Source organism: Lactuca serriola, chromosome 6 (genome assembly GCF_051521515.1).
Source record: "Lactuca serriola cultivar US96UC23 chromosome 6, Lser_US96UC23_V15, whole genome shotgun sequence".
Classification (NCBI taxonomy): domain Eukaryota; kingdom Viridiplantae; phylum Streptophyta; class Magnoliopsida; order Asterales; family Asteraceae; genus Lactuca; species Lactuca serriola.
In genome coordinates this window covers 136,400,470-136,421,974 of record NC_136413.1, presented here as the reverse complement: position 1 = coordinate 136,421,974, position 21,505 = coordinate 136,400,470, and the positions used below count along the sequence as shown (strand labels likewise).

Below are 21,505 nucleotides of genomic sequence, written 5' to 3'. Positions count from 1 at the left end.
ATTAGAGTAGAGTCCGAAATTATGAGCGTCATTCTATCTTTTGTACTCTCGAACTCTTGTACTCATTTCAGACTTGAATACGATCCAACCAGATTATATTTAGATCTTGTGTTCTTAACAGTTTTCTAAGTATCATTTGTGTTTATAATCAATCCTAACACACTTTAGGTTCGGAGTCATTAATGTGATTAAACGCATCAAAATCAATGCAGTGGGTCTTAAACATCTCCCTCCATGTGTCACAATTCAGTCGCTCAAGATCGAGAAAGATTGGTACAAAGGTTTTGATACTAGTTACACCATAAACCTTGTTAGCAGGCTTCGTGTAGGAGTTGGCTTGGTCTCCCATGGAAACAGGCGGCGGTAGTGATAGAAGCGAGAAGGAAACAAGAAAGAATCAATGAGATAGACTAGGGAAGTGAGGATTGTTAGGAGGAGATTAAGAAGAGCTCTTATACCATGTAAATGAGTATCATTCTCATTGATCTTTCAAGAGAGGTACAATGCATGTATATACATCTACATATGGGCCAAATACAACATATGAACATCGACTAACAAAGCATAACTAAGATATATACAAGAGTGTGGTATTTAGTCTACTAACAAGTTATTTCATCTAGTTAAATTTGTATTATAAAATAAGTAAAAAATATAGGTGAAAAGATGTTGGGTTATATTGATGAAGCCACAAAACATTTCGTCGTCTGAACTGAATAACTCACAATGTATATTTTTTTTGGAAAGTTAGCGTACACATTTGTTGTGTAGGAGTATTTTTGTTTGAAAAAAAATGAAGAAAACCCTAAAATATGATTGTTGGGGAAATAGCGTAAGTCGGGTCCAAGTAAAGATATTTAACTTAATAGGAACAAAATTGTCCCATCTACTCAAATATCCATTAGAAAAGAGGTAAAAAAATTTATAGGTGAAAATATGTTGGGTTGTTTTGATGGATCCACAAAACATTGTCTTGTGACTTGAATAGCTTACAATGTGTATTTTTTGAAAGTTATCATACACACTTTGTTGTGTAGGAGTTTTTTTGTTAAAAAATTTAGAAACTTCCATAATATGATTGTTGCCAAAATAGCATAAGTCGGTCTTTCTGTCCAAAAAAAATATATTTTACATTCTGGCAACTTAAGATTTCATCCTTGGAAGCTATATAACTAAGACATCGTTTGGTAAGTATTTGCGTGTTAGCCCATTATTCTGCATGATTTTCTTGGACTATTATTGAGAATGTTTTTCTAATATAATCTCAACATTGGAATGAGTTTATTTTGTAAAATATATCTAGATTCGTTTGTTTGTGTTACATGTAATATTTAGCGCAACTGATAAGTTTTGTCTGATGTTCAAGAAAAATATGTTTTTTTTTTTGTTTTTAAGGTTTATTGATTGGGTTTAAGTTGTAGGTGTTTCTTTTCAGAAAAGATAATAAACAATATTTCAATTAGTGTTGTACACTAATATCAAATTGTTAATAATATACAAAGTAAAACAAACCCACAAATAAAATATTGAGAATTATATGTTTCTTTATCATAAATAATAAATATGATTATTACTACTCCATCCGTCCCAAAATTATAGTCCATCTTTCATTTTTGGTTTGTTCCAAAATAATAGTCCACTTCTAAAAATAAATAACATTTTTACCAAAATACTCCCTCATTATTACTTAACCAACTAAGCATTTAATGGAACATTAAATGCAAAGTAAAGACAAAATCGTAATCAGATCTGATTAAAAGAAATATAGAAGAAGACTTTACATTGATGTATTTGGGGTTTCAAAGAGATTTAGTTTCATACAATCAAGTTATATTTAATATCTCTTGATTTTTTATGATTCAGTTCGTATTGTTCTCTATGTTCTCTCATTTGTTCATATTTACAGGTTCTAAGTTGTTTTCTTCAATCACATTTACTAAAACCCTAATATGATTTTCTATGTTCTTGAAACATTAAACTTTCTATTTAAGCATGCACGATTCTATATCAATATCAATCTATTTCATGGTTCACAAATCAATTTCCTTGATTGATTGTTTTTATTTGAAATTCCTAATTTTTTGATCGAAAAATATTGATATGGTTTTTTTCATTCTTGGATCTCGATATATTATCTGAGGGTATATACTTACTATCTTGAGTGATCTTCTATTTATCAAATCCATATGTAGGTCTCATGACCTCTTGATAGAAAATCCGAATTTGTCTTCACTTTTGAAATGCTAGTGTTTAGATATTTAGGTTAATATTTTGAACCATATTGTTTGTTGAAATTTGGCCCTTTTAATTGAGCCCATTGGTGTTCTTCATGTATTGTTCCTCTATTTAAAGTCTCTATTGATATTGTTCTCGGTTCGCATAGAGTTCTCCGTACGAACCATATTGACAGTAACCAAAACAAACGAATATCATTAGTAAATACAGACAAATACAAGCAATACCAAAACAAACAAATACATGCAATAACCAAAACGAACAAATAGCAACAAAACAAACTAGATTCGAATGAACGAAGAAACAACGAAAATCACGAAACATTGATGAATTGTAACCAAAAAATTTTGATTGGTGCTCTACCCTAAACCTCGACGAAAGTGTGTTGCCAACCATAGCTCCAACAAATTGGTGCCTATCACCCACAATCAATAAATCAAGACGATTTTGATCAAACAGAACTCTGATATCATATAGAGTGATAATAATCTAGAAAAAATGGCTACAATTTTATTATTAACCGTAATACTTAACTAAAAAAACTACAAAATATATATATATATATATATATATATATATATATATATATATATATATATATATATATATATATATATATATATATATATATATATATATATATATATATATATATACTTTTAGTTTAACTAAAAAAGACTAATTAAAAGTTCAACATAAAAAGAACCCAACATATTATGCCAATATTTTTAACCTATTTCTTGTTACGGAAAGTTTTTTACATGTTCTATAGTAACATCGAGTCACTTGGCATTATTCATTATATATGACAAACAACTAACAATATCATACAATGACTTTAATTAATCCGAAAATTATTCAGTCAATTTGCCACTTTATGCTAAAAACAAGAACATAGAATGTGAACAATTCTTTTTTCTCTGTTTTGTTTTTAGAAGATGGTGAGATTTGACTACCACATGAGGGTCCCTGCTAATAAATATATGTCATAAATGAACATAAAGAACACCAATCACAAGCAATGTACATTTCAATTTATTTGTATACTTTTTTTTAATGATTATCAGTTACTATACTTTGATTAATTTCTGTACCAATAAAACACATTTTTTGTAATCAACTTATAAACATTTATATTAAAAGATTATTATTTGATTTAAACATAATTACCATTAACAGAAATTGGTTTACTATTACTGGGGCCGTTTATTTAATATAAATTATGTCGGCATTCAGATAAATAATACTTATTTGAGGTACCAATTGGTTAATTACAAAAATAACCACTGATTTTGTAAGCGTCAAGTTGTGAATTGAGAATTTATTCACTACCAAAAAGGAATTTATAAAATCAATTATAATAAATCAAGATTTATTTTGTCACATGTCAATCTTTCATGAGTTTTGACACTTGTCATTTTATTATACTAGTTGTGAGACCCGTATGTTATACGGGTTTGGTAAAACAATATATATATATATATATATATATATATATATATATATATATATATATATATATGTTTAAACAAAAATTTATTTAAATTTGAAATTTAAAATTTGAATTTAAAAGGAAACATATTAAATACAATATATAAGTACTAATATTGTAATTTATTGACTATTTTTAATTAAGACAATTAGTAATTGGTGTGTAAATTTGATTGTTAATTAAGAAAAGATAAAAAAAAGGAGAAAATGACAAATGGAAAAAAAATTATTCAAAAATACCAAAAAATGACATGTGTCCAAATTAATGTAAGAGTGACAAGTTGCAAAAAAAAACCTTCATTTATTAGAGAAGATTTTTTAAATAAATAATATTCACATATCAATTCTTGGGTTTTTCAATTTTTAAATTAAAAAGTCACATAATACTTATATATTTATATATGTAAAGTTTTAAATGTAATAAATGTGATAATAATTGTAATTAATAGTTTTCTTTATTCTTTATTTATTTTAAAATTTGATTTAAAAAAAATACTTAATGTTTATATTTTAATGTGTAATCTTTTGTTTAATCAATTTGTGTAATATACAGGTTTTACACCTACTATTTAATAACAAAAAGAACCCAGATATAATGATTAACTAAAAACATAAACACTATCTATTAACAAAAAACCCAAACCTGGACAATGAAATCAGGGAAAAAAATCTCAAATCAAAATCTAGGCTTAAGATAAAATCAAACCTGACTTCTAATCCTTGAATAAAAAAAAGAAATCGAGAACAAAGAATGAATTCTCCGGTCGATCAAAATCAGGAAAAAAAATTCAATGCATTAAAATTGCAATGAAATCAAACCTCTCTCTCTCTCTCTCTCTCTCTCTCCCTGTCTCTCTACCCAATAGAACCCAACATCGGCAAACCATTGTTCCTCTCGTCATCAAACCTACAGCGGACCCTAATGAACTGAAACCCAAAAAGTTAACATATTCAAACATAACCCAATGAGATTTCCAATTTCTTTAAGCAATTCATACATAACTCATGAAAAAATGAAGGCTCCTGGAAATCAAAATCTCCCTCTTTTCATCCGTTTTGACGCTTTGTCGTGCATGTCTATTGTGAATTTGTTCTTGTGTAGATGGGAGATCGGACTCTGGTGGGAGAACGGAATTCCTCTTTTCGTCAGAGGTCTCCTTGTCGACCTCCATAGATTTTGGTTTCAAGTCCCTCATTGATGCAGCAAATCGGTGATGGTGACACTTCGACCATGGTCCCTAGATGCCTCTCGTTCCTGCCTTCAAATCTCACCATTTTTGTAACCTTTAAATCTCTTCAGTAGCCCTCATTGTTGAAACCTGCTATTGCTATTGAGGTTCATCATACCAAAACCATTATCTAGATAGTAAACCCGACGGGAGAGGAGAGAGAAGAGGGATAGTTGTTAGGTTGGTAGTGTTGATATGTTTTATATATTAATTAGTTAATATTTTAAACATTAAAAAGAATTAAAATATATTAGGAAGGGTAAAGTAGTCATTTTAATTCGAACATGGATCAAACGTGAAATAAAACCAAACTTTAGGGACGGTGCGAGTTAAAAAAATGTGTTAGGGACGAAAAGAAAAATTTATCCCAAACTATAAGGACAATTCGTGTAATTTACTCTTAAAATTATTAGAGGTGGAAATCGTGTCATGTCGTGTTAGGTTCTTGTCGTATCGAAATACTAAACTGTAACGCCCTGTTCCGAATCACTTTCCTAATTCGGGACTGTGGCCTGAGGATAGGTTATCATAAGGCTTAGGGCCTTTAAAAGAGATATATCTAATCCATTTTAGTATGGATAATGTAATTGAGGTGATCCGGGAGCTGGGTTGTGTCTTGAAGCTAAAGGGTATATCAGTAAAGTGGCAGTTCAAGCTCTTTATGGTTTTGGGCCTTAGGTATGGACCAATTTAGATCAGGGGTAAAATGTTCATTTTACCTTAAGGAGGATTATTGGCTTTTGGACTAAGTGTTATTTTGGTAATGATAGCTCGGGGAGTCGAGAGATCAGTAGTTCGAGGATCTGCCAGCTAACAGACAAAGGATTATTCGTGTGATTCAACAGTGTGAGGCAAGTTTCCCTTTTTGTGAACGGGTCTAAGGCATCAATTAATGTCAGCCCGTATATGTATGCATGTATGATTATATGTTCCAGACTACGGTTTGATGTCGGGGAAAGCCCGATGAATGTTTATTTGCTTGATGTCTTTGTGATTCTTGCATGTGCTTGTTTTGTATGTTTCCGGACTTCGGTCCGATGTCGGGGCAAGCTCGAGGGATATTTCCTGACTTTGGTCTGATGTCGGGCGGGGCCCGAGGAATGTTTATATGTATGTTTCCGCACTACGGTCCGATTTCGGGTGGTGCCCGAGGAAGGTATGCATGTTTAGTTATACTTGTTGTCTTTGTGATACTCGTATGTTCCTGGTAGGGAGGTGGGTATGGGCGGGGACCCGTATCTCATCACTAGTCGAGTGTGGACGGTGTTCCATATCTCATCATAACAGAGTAGGGGCGAGGCCCATGATAGGCGAGGCCTTAGGATTGGAGCATGTAGTTCTGTGTTAATGCTTTATGTGCTAGCATGTTTATATTATATTGTTTGTATGTGTATAGCGGGCGAAGCCCAGAGAGAGGTGGGGCCTAGAAGCAATAGATATGTATACCGAGCGGGGTTTGACGTCAGGCGGGGCCTGACATCGGAGACTGTCCGATGTCGGGCGGAACCAATGTAGGGGCAGGGCCCAGTATATATAATTATGTGTATGATATGTGGTAGGTTGGGGAACTCACTAAGCTTCGTGCTTACGGTTTTCAGTTTTGGTTTCAGGTACTTCCAGTTGCAGCGAGAAGAGCTCGGGATGACTGCATTGCACACACCATGATGTTTAGCCTGGGATGTTTACTCTAATGCTTTGATACTATGATAATAATGTTTTGAGATGTTTTGACTATGATTTGATGAAATGATTTCATAACTATGGTTTTATTTATATAATTAAAAATGAAAATTTTGGACTGTAATTTTGGGATGTTTCATAAACAGGTTAAAAGTGCTTGACTCTAATCCGAACCGTTTAAATAACGTGTTGTGTCGCGTCAAACCGTTTATTTTTGTGTCGAGTTCGTATCGGTTTTTGTGTTAGGGGTATATCTTGATATATGTCGTGTCATGTGAGGTTAAAAGATTGCGTATGTTAATAGAGTTGAAGATAGGAAGGTGAAAAGGAAAAAATAATAGTTTGGAGGTGAAATACATGAAGTCATAGCAAGTTCAGATGATAATATTGGAAGAGTAGGACTCAATCCAAGGGCCTGTATAGTTTGGGAGAGATATGAAAAACTGAAAATGAAGTTTTGATCTGGACGGCTATGTCATTTCAACATTACAAAACAACTAAATCCAAAGGTTTTATTTTACTTATTGCTTTGGTTTTGTATCTTTCTAGTTTAATTAGAAAAATTCAAAAAACTTGCTTATAAATAAACGGGTCACTTTCCAGTCATATTTGTCACACCCCCAAACCAAGGATGGCGGAAACGTCCAGGGGTGGAGGACTTCATGTACAGTATCACAACAACATGTATAATAGTGTTCAAAGTAAATACAACCATCATAAATATAATTGAAAAAGGTACACCAAAGTATATGTTTACATGTTTCAAAATCAATTACATTGTGATGATAAAAATAAATTGTTGACGGTTTAACGTCCCATCCTCAAAGCGCTGAAGTTCTCATGTTTCACTGATTTCCTGAGAATACAAGTAGTTTTGAAAAGTGTCAACAATTAAGTTGTGAGTTCATAAGAGTTTTGTTTGGAGTAGAAACCGTTTTCCTTTTTAAAAGCGATAGGATATGAATCCAGAAAATCCAATATTTTCTTAGTTAGGTGTAGACAAAATATTCCTATATGATGTGTTGATGAACCCTAGATTGACCCGTAGATTTCCCCTATAAGCATCTAGCGTATATAAGTTATAGAAGATTTAAGTAAGATAAAACGTTGAATGTAGTGGGTCTGCCCTAGGTCCACAACCCAACGAGGAACAGGAGATGAGGCGGGCACCACCAATTCTAAGCCAGTCCAGACTAAATTCTTGTATGACTCAAGCATATACGCTCAATGATTATAGTTGAAGTCTAACAATGCTAACCTTTAATATGAATATAACCTATACATATCATAGTTCACCGGGGAGTAATAGAGATTAGTGAGCCTGAACTATGCATATGATAGCTTATCAAAAGTGATGGTGATTGTGAATATAACCTATACATATCATAGTTCACCGGGGAGTAATAGAGATTAGTGAACCTGAACTATGCATATGAATAGCTTATCGAAAGTGATGTGATGGTGAATATAACCTATACATATCAAAAGTGATGGTGAATATAACCTATATGATGTGTTAATGTATCCTAGATTGACCCGTAGATTTCCCTTATAATTGTCCAGCATATATAAGTTATAGAAGATTTAAGTTAGATAAAACGTCGAATGTAGTGGGTCTGCCCTAGGTCCACAACCCAACGAGGAACAGGAGATGAGGCGGGCATCACCAATTCTAAGCCAATCCAGCCTAAATTCTTGTATGACTCAAGCATATACGCTCAACAATTATAGTTGAAGTCTAACAATGTGAACCTTTAATGTGAATATAACCTATACATATCATAGTTCACCGGGGAGTAATAGAGATTAGTGAACCTGAACTATGCATATGAATAGCTTATTGAAAGTGATGTGATGGTGATATAACCTATACATATCAAAAGTGATGGTGAATGTGAATATAACCTATACATATCATAGTTCACCAGGGAGTAATAGAGATTAGTGAACCTGAACTATGCATATGAATAGCTTATCGAAAGTGATGTGATGGTGAATATAACCTATACATATCAAAAGTGATGGTGAATGTGAATATAACCTATACATATCATAGTTCACCGGGGAGTAATAGAGATTAGTGAACCTGAACTATGCATATAATAGCTTATCAAAAGTGATGGTGAATTCCTTTCTTGTAATTAAGTTCCTAGGGTAGATGAAACATAAACTATACCTATTATAGTTTATTACTTTGTTTGTAATATGTATTTACCATAACTATACCGGTTATAACTATCGCGTTCGTTTGTGGGGGTATAATGGCTTAACTATACTTATTATAGATTATCTTAATCGTCCATAGCGGCAATAACTCTTTTGTAAGTGTAAGACCTTTAATATTGTGTTTGTTATATAAATAACCCTAAACTATACCTATTATAGTTTATCGATTGATTTCGTGGGAAATGAGCATAGGCCTTACTTGTCATAATTTATCAATGTTTATATTTTAATGGATATAGCCTCATAACATCGTATATATATATATATATATATATATATATATATATATATATATATATATATATATATATATATATATATATATTTGTCATACTTGTGAAGGTGTAAATTCATTTGTTTTCTGATGTATGTCTATGTAAGAATACAAAATTTGTCATATATTGCAACTACACATAATCACATAACGATGTATACCTTGCTCAACATGTTACAAGGTGAAATGAAATTTATTGTGTTTTTCTGTTAATAACATTTTCTGTAACTGTTATTGGAAAAATTGTAGAAAAATCATAAAATGTCCAAATCAAGTTCTGTAACTTCTGAGAGTTTGAAAAATGAGTCTAGTTTGTTCATAATTTTTATTATAATTTTTAATGACCTCTAACTTGGGTGAAAAAGTCGATAATCACAGACTGGTCCGGATTGATGTTTGAAATGATAGGCAGTTTTGTAAAAATCACCATAAATTGTAGAAAAATCGTATGGAGATGTGCAAGTAGTCATTTTAAAGCTAAGAAGTGGAACTACATGCACCTAAAACAGTTTTGAAAACAAAAATGTTTAAGATGTCCAAAATAGTCCGTGAATGGAGTGAAACTTTTCTGATGAAAGCTGTTAGAAAAATGTAGTTATGTTCTAAGTGTTTTAACTTGTATTCCCCCCCTAAAAACTTGAGAAAACATGAAAATGTAGGGGTATGAACTCACCTTGTGTGATTTCAGTAGATAAGTGTTGAAGAAGAGAAGTGTTCAACCCAAGAACACTTGAAGAATCACTTGAAGATTCGAAGTTCTAACACAAATATAATGGAGTTTGTGTAAGCTATCCATGATTTGAGTGGAAATAATTGAGATAATCATAAAGAGAATGGATTATGCTTACCAAATGTGGAGGAAAGACTCAAGATCAGCCCTTGAATCTTGAATTTCTAGAGAGAGAAAGTGAGAGAGAAAAGAGTTTGATCTTCTTGTGAAATGAGAGCAAATGAGAGAAAATGAGGAGAGAGGATGATTATCCAGCTCTCAAAAACGTGGGGATGGCTTGTGAGGGAGGTAAAAGGTACAAGGTATGGTAGAAAGGAGTGTGGGTGGTCATGGAGTGGGTATGGGGGTTGCTTGCGTCATAAAATAAGGTAAAGTCAACACTCTACCTTTGTACTTTACCTACTCTTATTTGGATAAGATTTTACCCTTAAAATATGATTAAATTATTAATTTAGGGGTCTTATATTTTAAAATAAAGTTTTGGGTGAAAATCCCATGTTAAAATAATTAAAAATGGGTTTAAAACGCAAAAATACGCAAAAACGGGTGAAAAATGAACCTTCCAGCGAGACCCTTCGGATCTCGGCCGAGGTTCGGTCAGGGGAGGTGCTGGTCTCGGAAGCGAAGGCGCGAGCCAGAAGAAGGAGCGAAGGCGGGGTTCGTCCGAAGGCTCGGTCCGATGAGGAGTCAGAAGCAAAAGTCAGGGGTTCGGTCCGAAGTGATGCTAGAACCGAAGGGACTGTTGTGAACAATAATGAACAGTACTTTCGGTTCGGACCTTCCTTCTATGCGAGGTTCGGTTCGGACCTTCCTTCTATGCGCGATTCGGCTCGGATGAACAGTGACTTCGGTTCGGTTCATGGGTCAGCAGCTTCGGTTCGGTTCATGAACAGTACTCTCGGTTCGGACCTTCATGAATAGTACTTTCGGTTCGGAGGGTTCGTTTCCTTAAGTCCGTTTTTCGCGTAGACTTCCGTTTTTGGGTTATTTTTGCCAAATTCGAGGGTCGGGATGCCCCGAGTGATTATAGAAAGTTGGGGAGAGATTTCGAGAGAGATTTGAGAGAGATTCCACATACTCAGAGAGATTTGGGAGAGATTTGACATTCTTGGAGAGATTTCACATACAAAGAGATATGTGGGACAGATTTCACATACTTAGAGAGATTTGGGAGAGATTTGGCATACTTGGAGAGATTTCACATACAAAGAGATATGTGGGAGAGATTTCACATACTTAGAGAGATTTGGGAGAGATTTGACATACTTGGAGAGATTTCACATACAAAGAGATATGTGGGAGAGATTTCACATACTTAGAGAGATTTGGGAGAGATTTGACATACTTGGAGAGATTTCACATACAAAGAGATATGTGGGAGAGATTTCACATACTTAGAGAGATTTGGGAGAGATTTGACATACTTGGAGAGATTTCACATACTTAGAGAGATTTGGGAGAGATTTGACATACTTGGAGAGATTTCACATACTTAGAGAGATTTGGGAGAGATTTGACATACTTGGAGAGATTTCACATACAAAGAGATATGTGGGAGAGATTTCACATACTTAGAGAGATTTGGGAGAGATTTGACATAAGAAGAGATAAAGTGAAAACGATTGAGAGAGGTTTCATTGGTGACCTTTTTGAGTGTCCGGCTACGCACTGCAAGGTCCGTAAACCTCGTTACGCCTTGTTTAAGGATCTTGCATACTCCCGATGAGTATGCGACATTGTTTTATCGGTTTGGCTCGCCACGTACCTCAGTTTTAGGTTAAGGAGGTCTAGGTGTACGCACTTTTTGACTTAAGATCTCTTGTTAGAATAGAGAGTTGTTTAGGAGTTACTTATCATAAGCTCTAGCACTTACGGCAAGATGAGTGGACCAGTTTGACTTGTTGACTTTCGTTGACTTTGACTTGACTGAAAATTGACGGTTTTCACAATATTCAAGTTGAAATTATCAATCCTAACCTTACCCGTTTAATTTTCGTGTCGTGTCGTGTCGTGTTGTGTCAACCCGTTTATTTAAACAAGTTGAAATATGTTATCCAAACCCGTTTATTTCGCATCGAGTTTGTATCGGGTTTCGCGTCGTGACAATTTTTGCCACCTTTAAAAATTATGAATGATAAAAGTTGTTATATCAAAATTTCTTGAAAAAAAAAGTATAAATGTAATAATCTGTAATGAACATATACAAAATCTTTATTTCTAGAACGAGCTTATTATATATATATATATATATATATATATATATATATATATATATATATATATAGAGTTAGGATCATATATAACCAATATATATTGTGTGAATGTATGACCAATTTTGGTCCAATCAATAGTCTAGGGTAATTATGGAATCTTATAATTAGTTTATTTATTTTTCATTAATTACTAAGCAATATATATGGAATTAATAAAATTACGGTTTGAACAATTGTTTCCAAATATTCATCGCATTCATTCTTATATAACAATCTCACCATAACAATTAAAAAAAAAGATAATCAACTATAGAATGAGAAAAGAAATTTTCAACCTTCATGGATTTTGACGTCGATTGTTTCAAAAATTAGAGGAATCAAGGTTTTTTTTTATTATGTTTACAATTAATGTTGATTTTTTAAAGAATGAATGTTGATTTAATAAAAAAAATCATTATAATATGAATTAAGGTTTCGATTTGGGAGGTTAATCGTACACGACTATGGTTCCGATGTTGGAGGTTAATTGTAGTGGATTAGATGATTCTTAAAGAATTTATTTATTATCACTACTTATCAGTAGCTTCAATTGATTTTGTGTCTAACCAAACACATTCTTTAAGAATATATTTATTTTTACTACACACTGTATGTTTAATTAATTTTCTGTGAAACTGAACACATTTTTTAAGAATATATTTTGTTTTACCACGATTAATTTTGCGTGTATCCAAGTTATTTTATATTCCTCAAGAATTCCCATTTGATGTTATTACATTGGCTGCGTAAAAGAATATTGTATTTTCTTCAAGAATATGATATACAATATTCATGAATCTTTCTTAAAGAATGAAAATCTTAAAGAATGAAATCTATTTCATATATGAAAATAGTTTTATAGACTTACGTTTTTTTTTAAATAATAATTATCAATGTTTACTTTTATAAAATAATATAACTAAGTATTTAATAAAAAGCTCATTAAATTATGCAATTAATTAGTAATATTTCCTTTTTAAATATACATTAATAGACTAAAATACAATTATAATTAAATAAGTGTAATTATATAGTACATGCTATCCTATGTTAATCATATGTAACCTCAAATCACACCCATACCTTTTTTTAAATCAAATGGACAAGAAATGGTCATACATTCACACAATAATTGTAATTCATATTTAATCATAACCCTATATATATATATATATATATATATATATATATATATATATATATATATATATATATATATATATTAAAATTGTCCACCCTTAGCTACAGTAAAGTGGCCAGGGATGGCAAAAATGACCCTTTAAGTATTACTTTTCTATCTTAGACTTTCGTTTATTGCTTCTGGCCCCTTACTTTCATTCTTAATCTGTTACAGTTTTGCCGTCCTTTTTTATTCCTTTTTCTTTCCTGCTTACTCACCAACGTTTCATGCTTTGTGGTTGACTTTTAAATCTTCCACGTGTCCATAGTCTTTCTTATCTCTGGTCAAACCCACCGTCTCTCATACCGACTTTTTGAAATTTTCCATCGCCTATCCGTAATCCATATCCCCTTCGACGTCTGTTACTGCTCCTTCAGCCTCACCATCTCCATCAATGTTTCTCTTTAAAAAACCGTCGTCTCAATCATATGACCAAACCCACCGACTCATGCATCCTCAACTTCAAACGAACCCGTTACTATTCACCGGTCTTCCATTAAGTGGTAGCAAGGTCGGCCACCAGGAAATTGATCCAGCCATATGATTTCATTCTTTGTGTTCTTACTTTTCAAGGGTTTTCGTAACCCTATGCGTCTGTCTACCCCTCCTCCATTTGCTGAGGAAGCACAATATTCGTCCGAAGCGGACTACACCATCCTCAAAATCGCAAGAATTGACGATTCCACTGTCGTTCAAGATGTTGGTGGAGAATGATGAGTTGCTGACTGCTTTTCATCCAACCTTCAAGTCTACTTCTTGCCGGATCTAAACCCTAGACGGTCCAGGTAAAGGCATGAACCCTATTTTTCGTTTCTTTCACACTTCACCACGGTATCTCATCTCCAAAGTACTCTTCTTTACCTTTTAAGGTTCCTAAAATTTCTTATTTTTGTTAATGTTTCAATCATGAACCTAGCATCTGTTTGACATCACGAGAGGAAATTTCTGAATCATCTTTTCATTTCAGTTGTTTGATATTGGGGTTTCTTAAGGGTTTACTTAGGGGAACAGTCATTCATTTTTTGTTGTGTGTGATGTGTATAGGAGACCACCTCCATCGACATGTCAGTAAAAAATACATACTGATTCACAGCTGTTCAACTCTTCACATTGCAACTCAAAGAAGGAGCCACTGTATTATCTTTTTCCAATTCTGTTTTTGGAAGATCTACCAAATACGACATACTACTTCATCACAGTATCTCATCTCCAAGGTACTATTCTTTACCTTTTAGGGTTCCTAAAATTTCTTATTTTTGTTAATGTTTCAATCATGAACCTAGCATCCGTTTGAAATCAGGAGAGGAAATTTCTCAATCATGTTTTTATTTCAGTTGTTAAAGAATATCAGAGAATGATATGATAAGTTTCTCCCTAGCCAACTCTTTTTAGTTGTTATCTATATTTTCAAGTTTTGTTTTTTTTTTTTGTTTAAAAACACTCAATTCAGCCAAAATTATTTTTATGGATATCTACTAAATGAGAAGAACGTGCTTTCATTTGTGTATTATGTAATCCTAATTCCAATTCTTTTCACTACATCACTGTTAATATTTCTCTTAACACATTAAAACAGTAAAAATCGCATTGTATTTAAGTTGCATTGTTATAATAATCCAGATGATCTTTAAAAGTATAATGTTGCAATACGAGTCGTTTGCAGGTTTCGATTTATTTTCCTGCACACCACTAATGATCTTCATGCTCTCTACAAAAGTTACCAGTTATCTAATTAGGCTATCAATTATCTAAAATGGATTTATTTTATTATTGATATCAGGTTCTCTGCTTTCCAATTATGCCAAATTGATTAGGAAGTGGGAGTTCAGGTAATTTCATCAACAAACAGTTTTGTTTATTGATTTTGTGGAATGTGTTTGTTATCTATGGTTATTTAGTTTTACAAAATTTTAGTAGGTCATTTATTATTAATTACCATCAAATTATCTTACAACTTAATTTGCATTGCATCCTTAAAACACAAAAATTGAAACTTTCAAAGGGGATTAGAAAGCTCAAAAAACAAGGAGAGTTAGGAACAAAAAAAATCAAGAATTCAAAAGTAAGAAGGCAAAAGTTTGGTCCAGTCTTCCCCATTTCGGCTCCACAAACTTTGATGTAAGTTTTTTCCTGTTCTAAGCGGTTGATTGTATATTCATACACATTTCTTTGCCATAATTGTATGTATTGTAATTTATTTTAATTATTTTGATCTTCACTGGACAATGTATTTCATCTTCAAGTTTTCTTTTCAAAGATTGGTTTCTTTTTTTTAGCTTACTGGGAATTCTATTTTTTCATTGCATGTTATACATGGAATATAGTTGGCAGGCTTCTGCATGTCCCATTGCCATTGTGTATTATTGAAAAGTTCAATATTTCAACCAGGTAAGTCACCATTTTCAATTTCATTCTTTCTATGGTGGAATTTAGATCTTTAAAATCATGCATTTGTGATTACAGGTGCGATAGTTACTTCATGATTGATGTTCTCCATGATGTGTGTAAATATTTCACTTTCTTTTTTACTTTCTTCTTCTTCTTCTTCTTCTTCTTCTTCTTCTTCTTCTGTTAATGGTATTTATAAACCGAGTTGCAGGTTTTAATCATGAAAATGTTAAACCATCCAAATATAGTAAATCTGATAGAAGTAATTGATGATCATTTCTACATGTGTATGCAACAGTTAACACCTTCATTTTAATCTTATTGTATAAAATATAAACACTACATATTTACTATTAGTCTTCCGCTGCCTGAGCAGCCGCCCTTGACATACCATTACAGTCTCGATTCCTCATGAATATTGGAATGATAGATCTTTAATGGACAAAAATGATGTTGAAGAATTGAAGATGCAAAGAGGAGATAGAATCACATGCTTATTCTAAAGGGTGAGCATAATTTCTTGAATTATTTAACTTAATGTTTCTGTTAATTAATATTTGTATGTAATTACTAATTTCAGGCTGTTGAATAATCTAACACAAGCCTTGGGTTCTTGTGGAGTAATACTTGAATAATCTAACGCAACTAGAAATGATTTTCTACCTGCGCCACCGCCGACGGTGCCCATCCGTCGGAATATAGTATTTTCTTCCTTCGTTACAGCTCACGCCACTAAAAATTCACAAATCATTCTCTCTCTCTCTCTCTCTCTCTCTCTCTCTCTCTCTTTTGTGTAGATTGCAGTTTTTTTTTTTTTGGCATTTATAAATTGGTAAGTTCCACCTACAACTTCTCCAACCCCTTCCTCTCATTTGTATGGTCTGATGATTTGTATTGTGTTTTTTTTACAGAGCTTCAATGTTGTTCCCAGATGTTTCTCCCCTTTTTGGAACATCTTCAACCGACTAGAGTTCGGAACCACTCACCTCAAACGAAATGAAATGTAATATTGATACATCTCCATCTGAATTTGTTCGTATGAATCTTGATCTTCATTTCCACACTTATTTATGTTAGATTTGGGTTACTTCCATTAAAGGTTTTGTAATAACATAAAAAACATCTCATTGTATGCAAATTATCCAATATGGACACTTTTGCACCTAATGATGGTTTTCCCATGACGTAAAATTGTTGATTGCCTTTGTATCGTTGCTGACCGGCTTTAAAAATAATCTTTTTAATTGTGTATATAGGTTGACTTTGGTCGAAATTCTTCGGGAGGAGTCCATGAGCTGATCCGGTGAAAATTAAATGCCAACAGAAACTTACGTTTTGTATAAATGTTTATAGCGTTTTTCTGCAAATTACACAGAATAGCAACATATTTTAATGTGGATACCAATTTATGCAATGTACTTCATTATTTGTCTCACAAAACGACACGTTTCGCCCCGCGCAATGCACGGGAAACCCCTCTAGTTTGTATTATATTTTTGAAAAAGTTATAATATGAAATCACACAACAAAACAAAAAAAAAATAATAAAATAAAATAAAATAAAAAAAATGCAAGGGGAAGTTGTAATGTGCTCTCTTTTGGCAAATTTGATGTTACAATCATAAATTTATTCCTACCAACACAAGTATTATAGGGGTATTTAGTTCATATATTACTAAAATTATATGTTATTAAAATTATTGTTAGCATTAGTTTTTAGCCTATAAACTAATTTATCAATAAGTTATCTTGTTTATCACAAAGTTAATTTATAAGCTACGATATATTATTTTTGTGGCTTGACAAAATACTAAATTTGTGTTTGATGTTCATAAGCTAGCTCATTTGTTAAGTTTATTATAATTTAATGTTTGATAAGATCACAAAAATATATTCAAGTAGTTTATAAACGTCCCAGAGTTTCCGTTAAGAAAGAGACACCTATTAATTTCTTGACTGACCCGACAGAAGGAAGGTCAACCCTCAGACCGGATGCCATTTTGATTTTTGGATGGGTTGGAGGGAAACACGCATGTGTGGATCTAACAGGGGTATCCCTTCTCGTGGGCTTGAGGGCTGGGGGTTTCACGGCGGGACATGCTGCTTTAAAAGCAGCTATAGACAAAGTCATCAAACATGAGAGATCGTGCATGGAAAATCAACACGTGTTTCATACCACTTGCATTTGATACGTTTTGTTTCCTCGCACCGGATGTGGTAGAGCTTCTTAAAAGAGTACAACGAATCATGCATAGTAATGTTATATCCCCTAGATCTTCCGATGTTGTCTTTAAAAGAATTAGTTTTACCACTCAAAAAGGCTTAGCGGCACAACTTGTTGTCCGTTTGTCATCTCACTCATTGTACGATAACAATTAAAATATATATGATTAAACCCATATCTAAAGTTTGTAAACTAATTTATAAGCTAGCTTTTCAATAAATTATTTGAAATTGCTTATTGATAAGCTATATTTTTAGCTAACACTCAAATTGCATTAACCTTAAAAAAAATATTTTATAAGTTAATTTATAAATATCAAACATTGTTTTGAAAAAAAAAATTGTTGCGAAACTATCATCGGACAAAATTTTATTATTATAACCAAAACTAACAAGAAGTTAAAGATACAAAACAAAGGAAAATTACATAAGAGCAAGCATATCATTTAAACTATTATATATAAAGTATCTCTATGTATATCGGACTCAAATATCATTACATATAATAGTCGATAACAATTAAAGGCAATGAAGAAAGTTTATAGCTAAATCTAATGGTATATTTAAACATCATTTCATTAGTTGTGACATAGTATCCGTGTATTTTCTTCTATATATTATATTATCATGTGGGCATTCTTTCATATTTGTCTCCGCATTAGTGTCCTATTGTTAACGATGCACAAATCCATATATAAAAGGGGCTTGAGTATAAATTTGGAGATCCATCTTTCTTGTTTTGGAGATAATTTATCATCTCATGTTGGCCATAGGACCGATTAATGGGCAACGTCCATTGGCGGTGTATAAATTATCTAAGCTAATAAATAAAAAACACACAATATAGTTAATTAATTTATAATATAACTTGTCTAAGATCAATATTTTCAGTACTTAAATCACAAATGCTTTGAAGTTTTAATATATCTAATTGACACCAAAACATAAAATTATCAAACCACTTATTTAAGAAACACAAATTTTTGCATAAGTGATCTTCCAATTCATCTAACTTGCAAATATTTATCTACTGTACCTAAATATTAAAACTAATATATCATTCATTTTAACATCTGTGACATATACCAAATTTAACAATATTGTTATTTTTCAAAACTAGTTTTTCTTTTACAAACAAAATGACACCCAGTGACAGAATAAAAACTAAAAACGTGATATTAAAGGCCCTTTGGCTGGCACCAAAAAATGTCACTAAAAGTTTTTTTTTTTTTTTAATTATTATTTGAAAGAGAATGTTTTTCCTAATCTTTTTACCACAAAAAATTTATAGCTAATAAACATGTCATATAAAGTTATTAGAACCAAAAACACAAATCCACTTTGCATAATCAACCCGACATATAAATAAACATTAAACGGAACCAAGTTTTTAACATGTTTCAACCTTCTGGCCCTTCTTTTAACTTTTGACATACTTCTCGAATTCTAAACATGCAACACAAAACAAAAGTAAATAAAAATAATAAGTCAACAATCAAATTAACTAAATCAAAACACAATTCATTCAAACCTTGCATTGGTGGCTGGATATTGTAAAGCTTAATATCTGATCCCCAACTATCGATATCAGCTTCTTAATAAACTCTTCTTGACTTATTTTTTTCGCCTAAAAATTCAGCTAGAAAGATTTTAACACTTTTGCGCATACAAATTGCAAAACATTATATAACCTATATAAAATGTTAAAAAACACAAAATTACTAAACATACCCTATAAGATTCATAAAAATATGCACCAATCTCTATAACCTATATAAAATGTTAAAAAACACAAAATTACTAAACATACCCTATAAGATTCATAAAAATATGCACCAATCTCATGTGATTCGGTGCGACTTTAGCAATAAACCAGAAAATGTTTCAAACAATATAGAAAAAAAAACATACATAGTGATTTAGGATCTTTAGGTGTGGTTGAGTCAACACTAGAAACCTTCGCTTAAAGTGGCACCACAAGGAAGTTTTTCCATTGAAAATAATAATTAAAACAAATTATAGATCAAAATAATGATTAAAAACATCTAAATTAATAAGATAAAGAAACTTAATTACTGTTTTACTCAAAAGAGAGTTGTTGATCATGAGTTGCAGTGGAACTGGCAACTAAGTTACAACAGTCTATATCATATTTTATATCATCAAAAGGATTGGTATTGGAAGTCTCTCCATTTAACAAGATAATGTCTTTAGCCAAACTCTGTTCCATTCTCATCTAAATCTTTCAAGTACAAATGATTTAATAAGAAGCATTTTGATTTAAACATGATATTATACAGGTTATAAAAAACAAAAACAATAAAAAAATCCTCATTTTGCATAATTTATCTTTTCCGATACTGGTCTAATCTTGATTAGAGTCAAGCTCTCGTTTACATAAGAATTGGTGACTTTATCCTCCAGCGAGGCATTAAGAAGCTCTTTGATAAGTTTATATCCTCTCTATCTCACATGATTTGTAAGATCTAGTTATGAATCATACTTGATAAGTCCTCAAGTTAGTAGAAATAAGTATTTTATATTTCAAGAAGTTATCTTGTTTCTGTTTTTAAATATGGTAATTAGGATCGTTTATTATTTGAGTCGATTTTAGAGTCTTTGTTGCCTTATTTGAGTTTTTTGTTTATCCCTATTTAAAAGGTAGTCATTCATCAAATAAGATATGCTGGAATTTAAAAACAATCAATAGATATTATTAGTTTAATAACTTAGTTTAGTCTTCTGCGAACAGGAGGTTAGGTTACAAGGGAGTTCACAACTCATTCAGGCAACATTGGTCCTATCACGAGGTCTAGATCCCGGGACATAACAAATTTGGTATTAGAGTAGCTCATGATGTTTAACATATATGAAGATTTCCTAAAGAAACTACAAGCTTTCATGACTCAACAAACTCGGAACACAATCGATTTAAAGGTGGCAATAAAAACCTTACACGCCAAGCAAACATCTCTGGAAGAAGGGTTGTTGGAACAAAGACAAAACAAATGCAAAAAACATGATAGGTCAGAGGAGAATGAGGAGGAAAGTGTAGAAGAGGAAGTTGAGACGGCGCGGTTTGAAGATCCCCACGAACAGGGTCAGGGATGAGGAATAGGGGTAGGTCTCGGTGGCAATCTAAATAGCAAGGATAGACAGCATCAATGGTAGGTGGTCGAGGCAGGGTTTTCTTTTAAGGAACTGTCTTGTGGGGTAGGAAGAGGAATAGGGAGGAGTTACGACTCCTGGCGAATGAAGGATCCACAACCATTCAAACATAATTGGGAACCACCCAAATTTGATGGGTTCAATCGCCGGGAACCATAACCACCCAATATATGGGGCGACTCCGAGGATTCAGGGTACCGAGGTAGCCAAGTACCAAGGTTTGCTAAGATGGAATTTCTGACTTATGCTAGGAAGGGTGACCCGGTTGAATGGCTCCAAAAGTGTGAAGACTTATTTGAAGAGTAGCAAACCCTAATAGATGCATGGGTGTGACAAGCCACCTTCTCTCCACAAGGGCGGGCCAGTTCGTGGTATTATAATCTCAGAAGGATGAGGACTCTCCTACGCTTGAGTGAATTCTTAGAAGAA

The 21,505-nt window shown here is 32.6% G+C and overlaps 1 long non-coding RNA gene across 1 annotated transcript; it reads left to right on the top strand.

Moving 5' to 3' along the window:
- The first annotated feature begins 13,521 nt into the window (after positions 1-13,521).
- On the top strand, positions 13,522-17,111 carry LOC145058597 (uncharacterized). Its single transcript, XR_013686436.1, has 7 exons — positions 13,522-14,082; positions 14,342-14,511; positions 15,078-15,415; positions 15,622-15,685; positions 15,761-16,191; positions 16,266-16,688; positions 16,942-17,111. It is a non-coding gene; the product is annotated as an uncharacterized LOC145058597 (long non-coding RNA).
- The last annotated feature ends 4,394 nt before the right edge of the window (positions 17,112-21,505 follow it).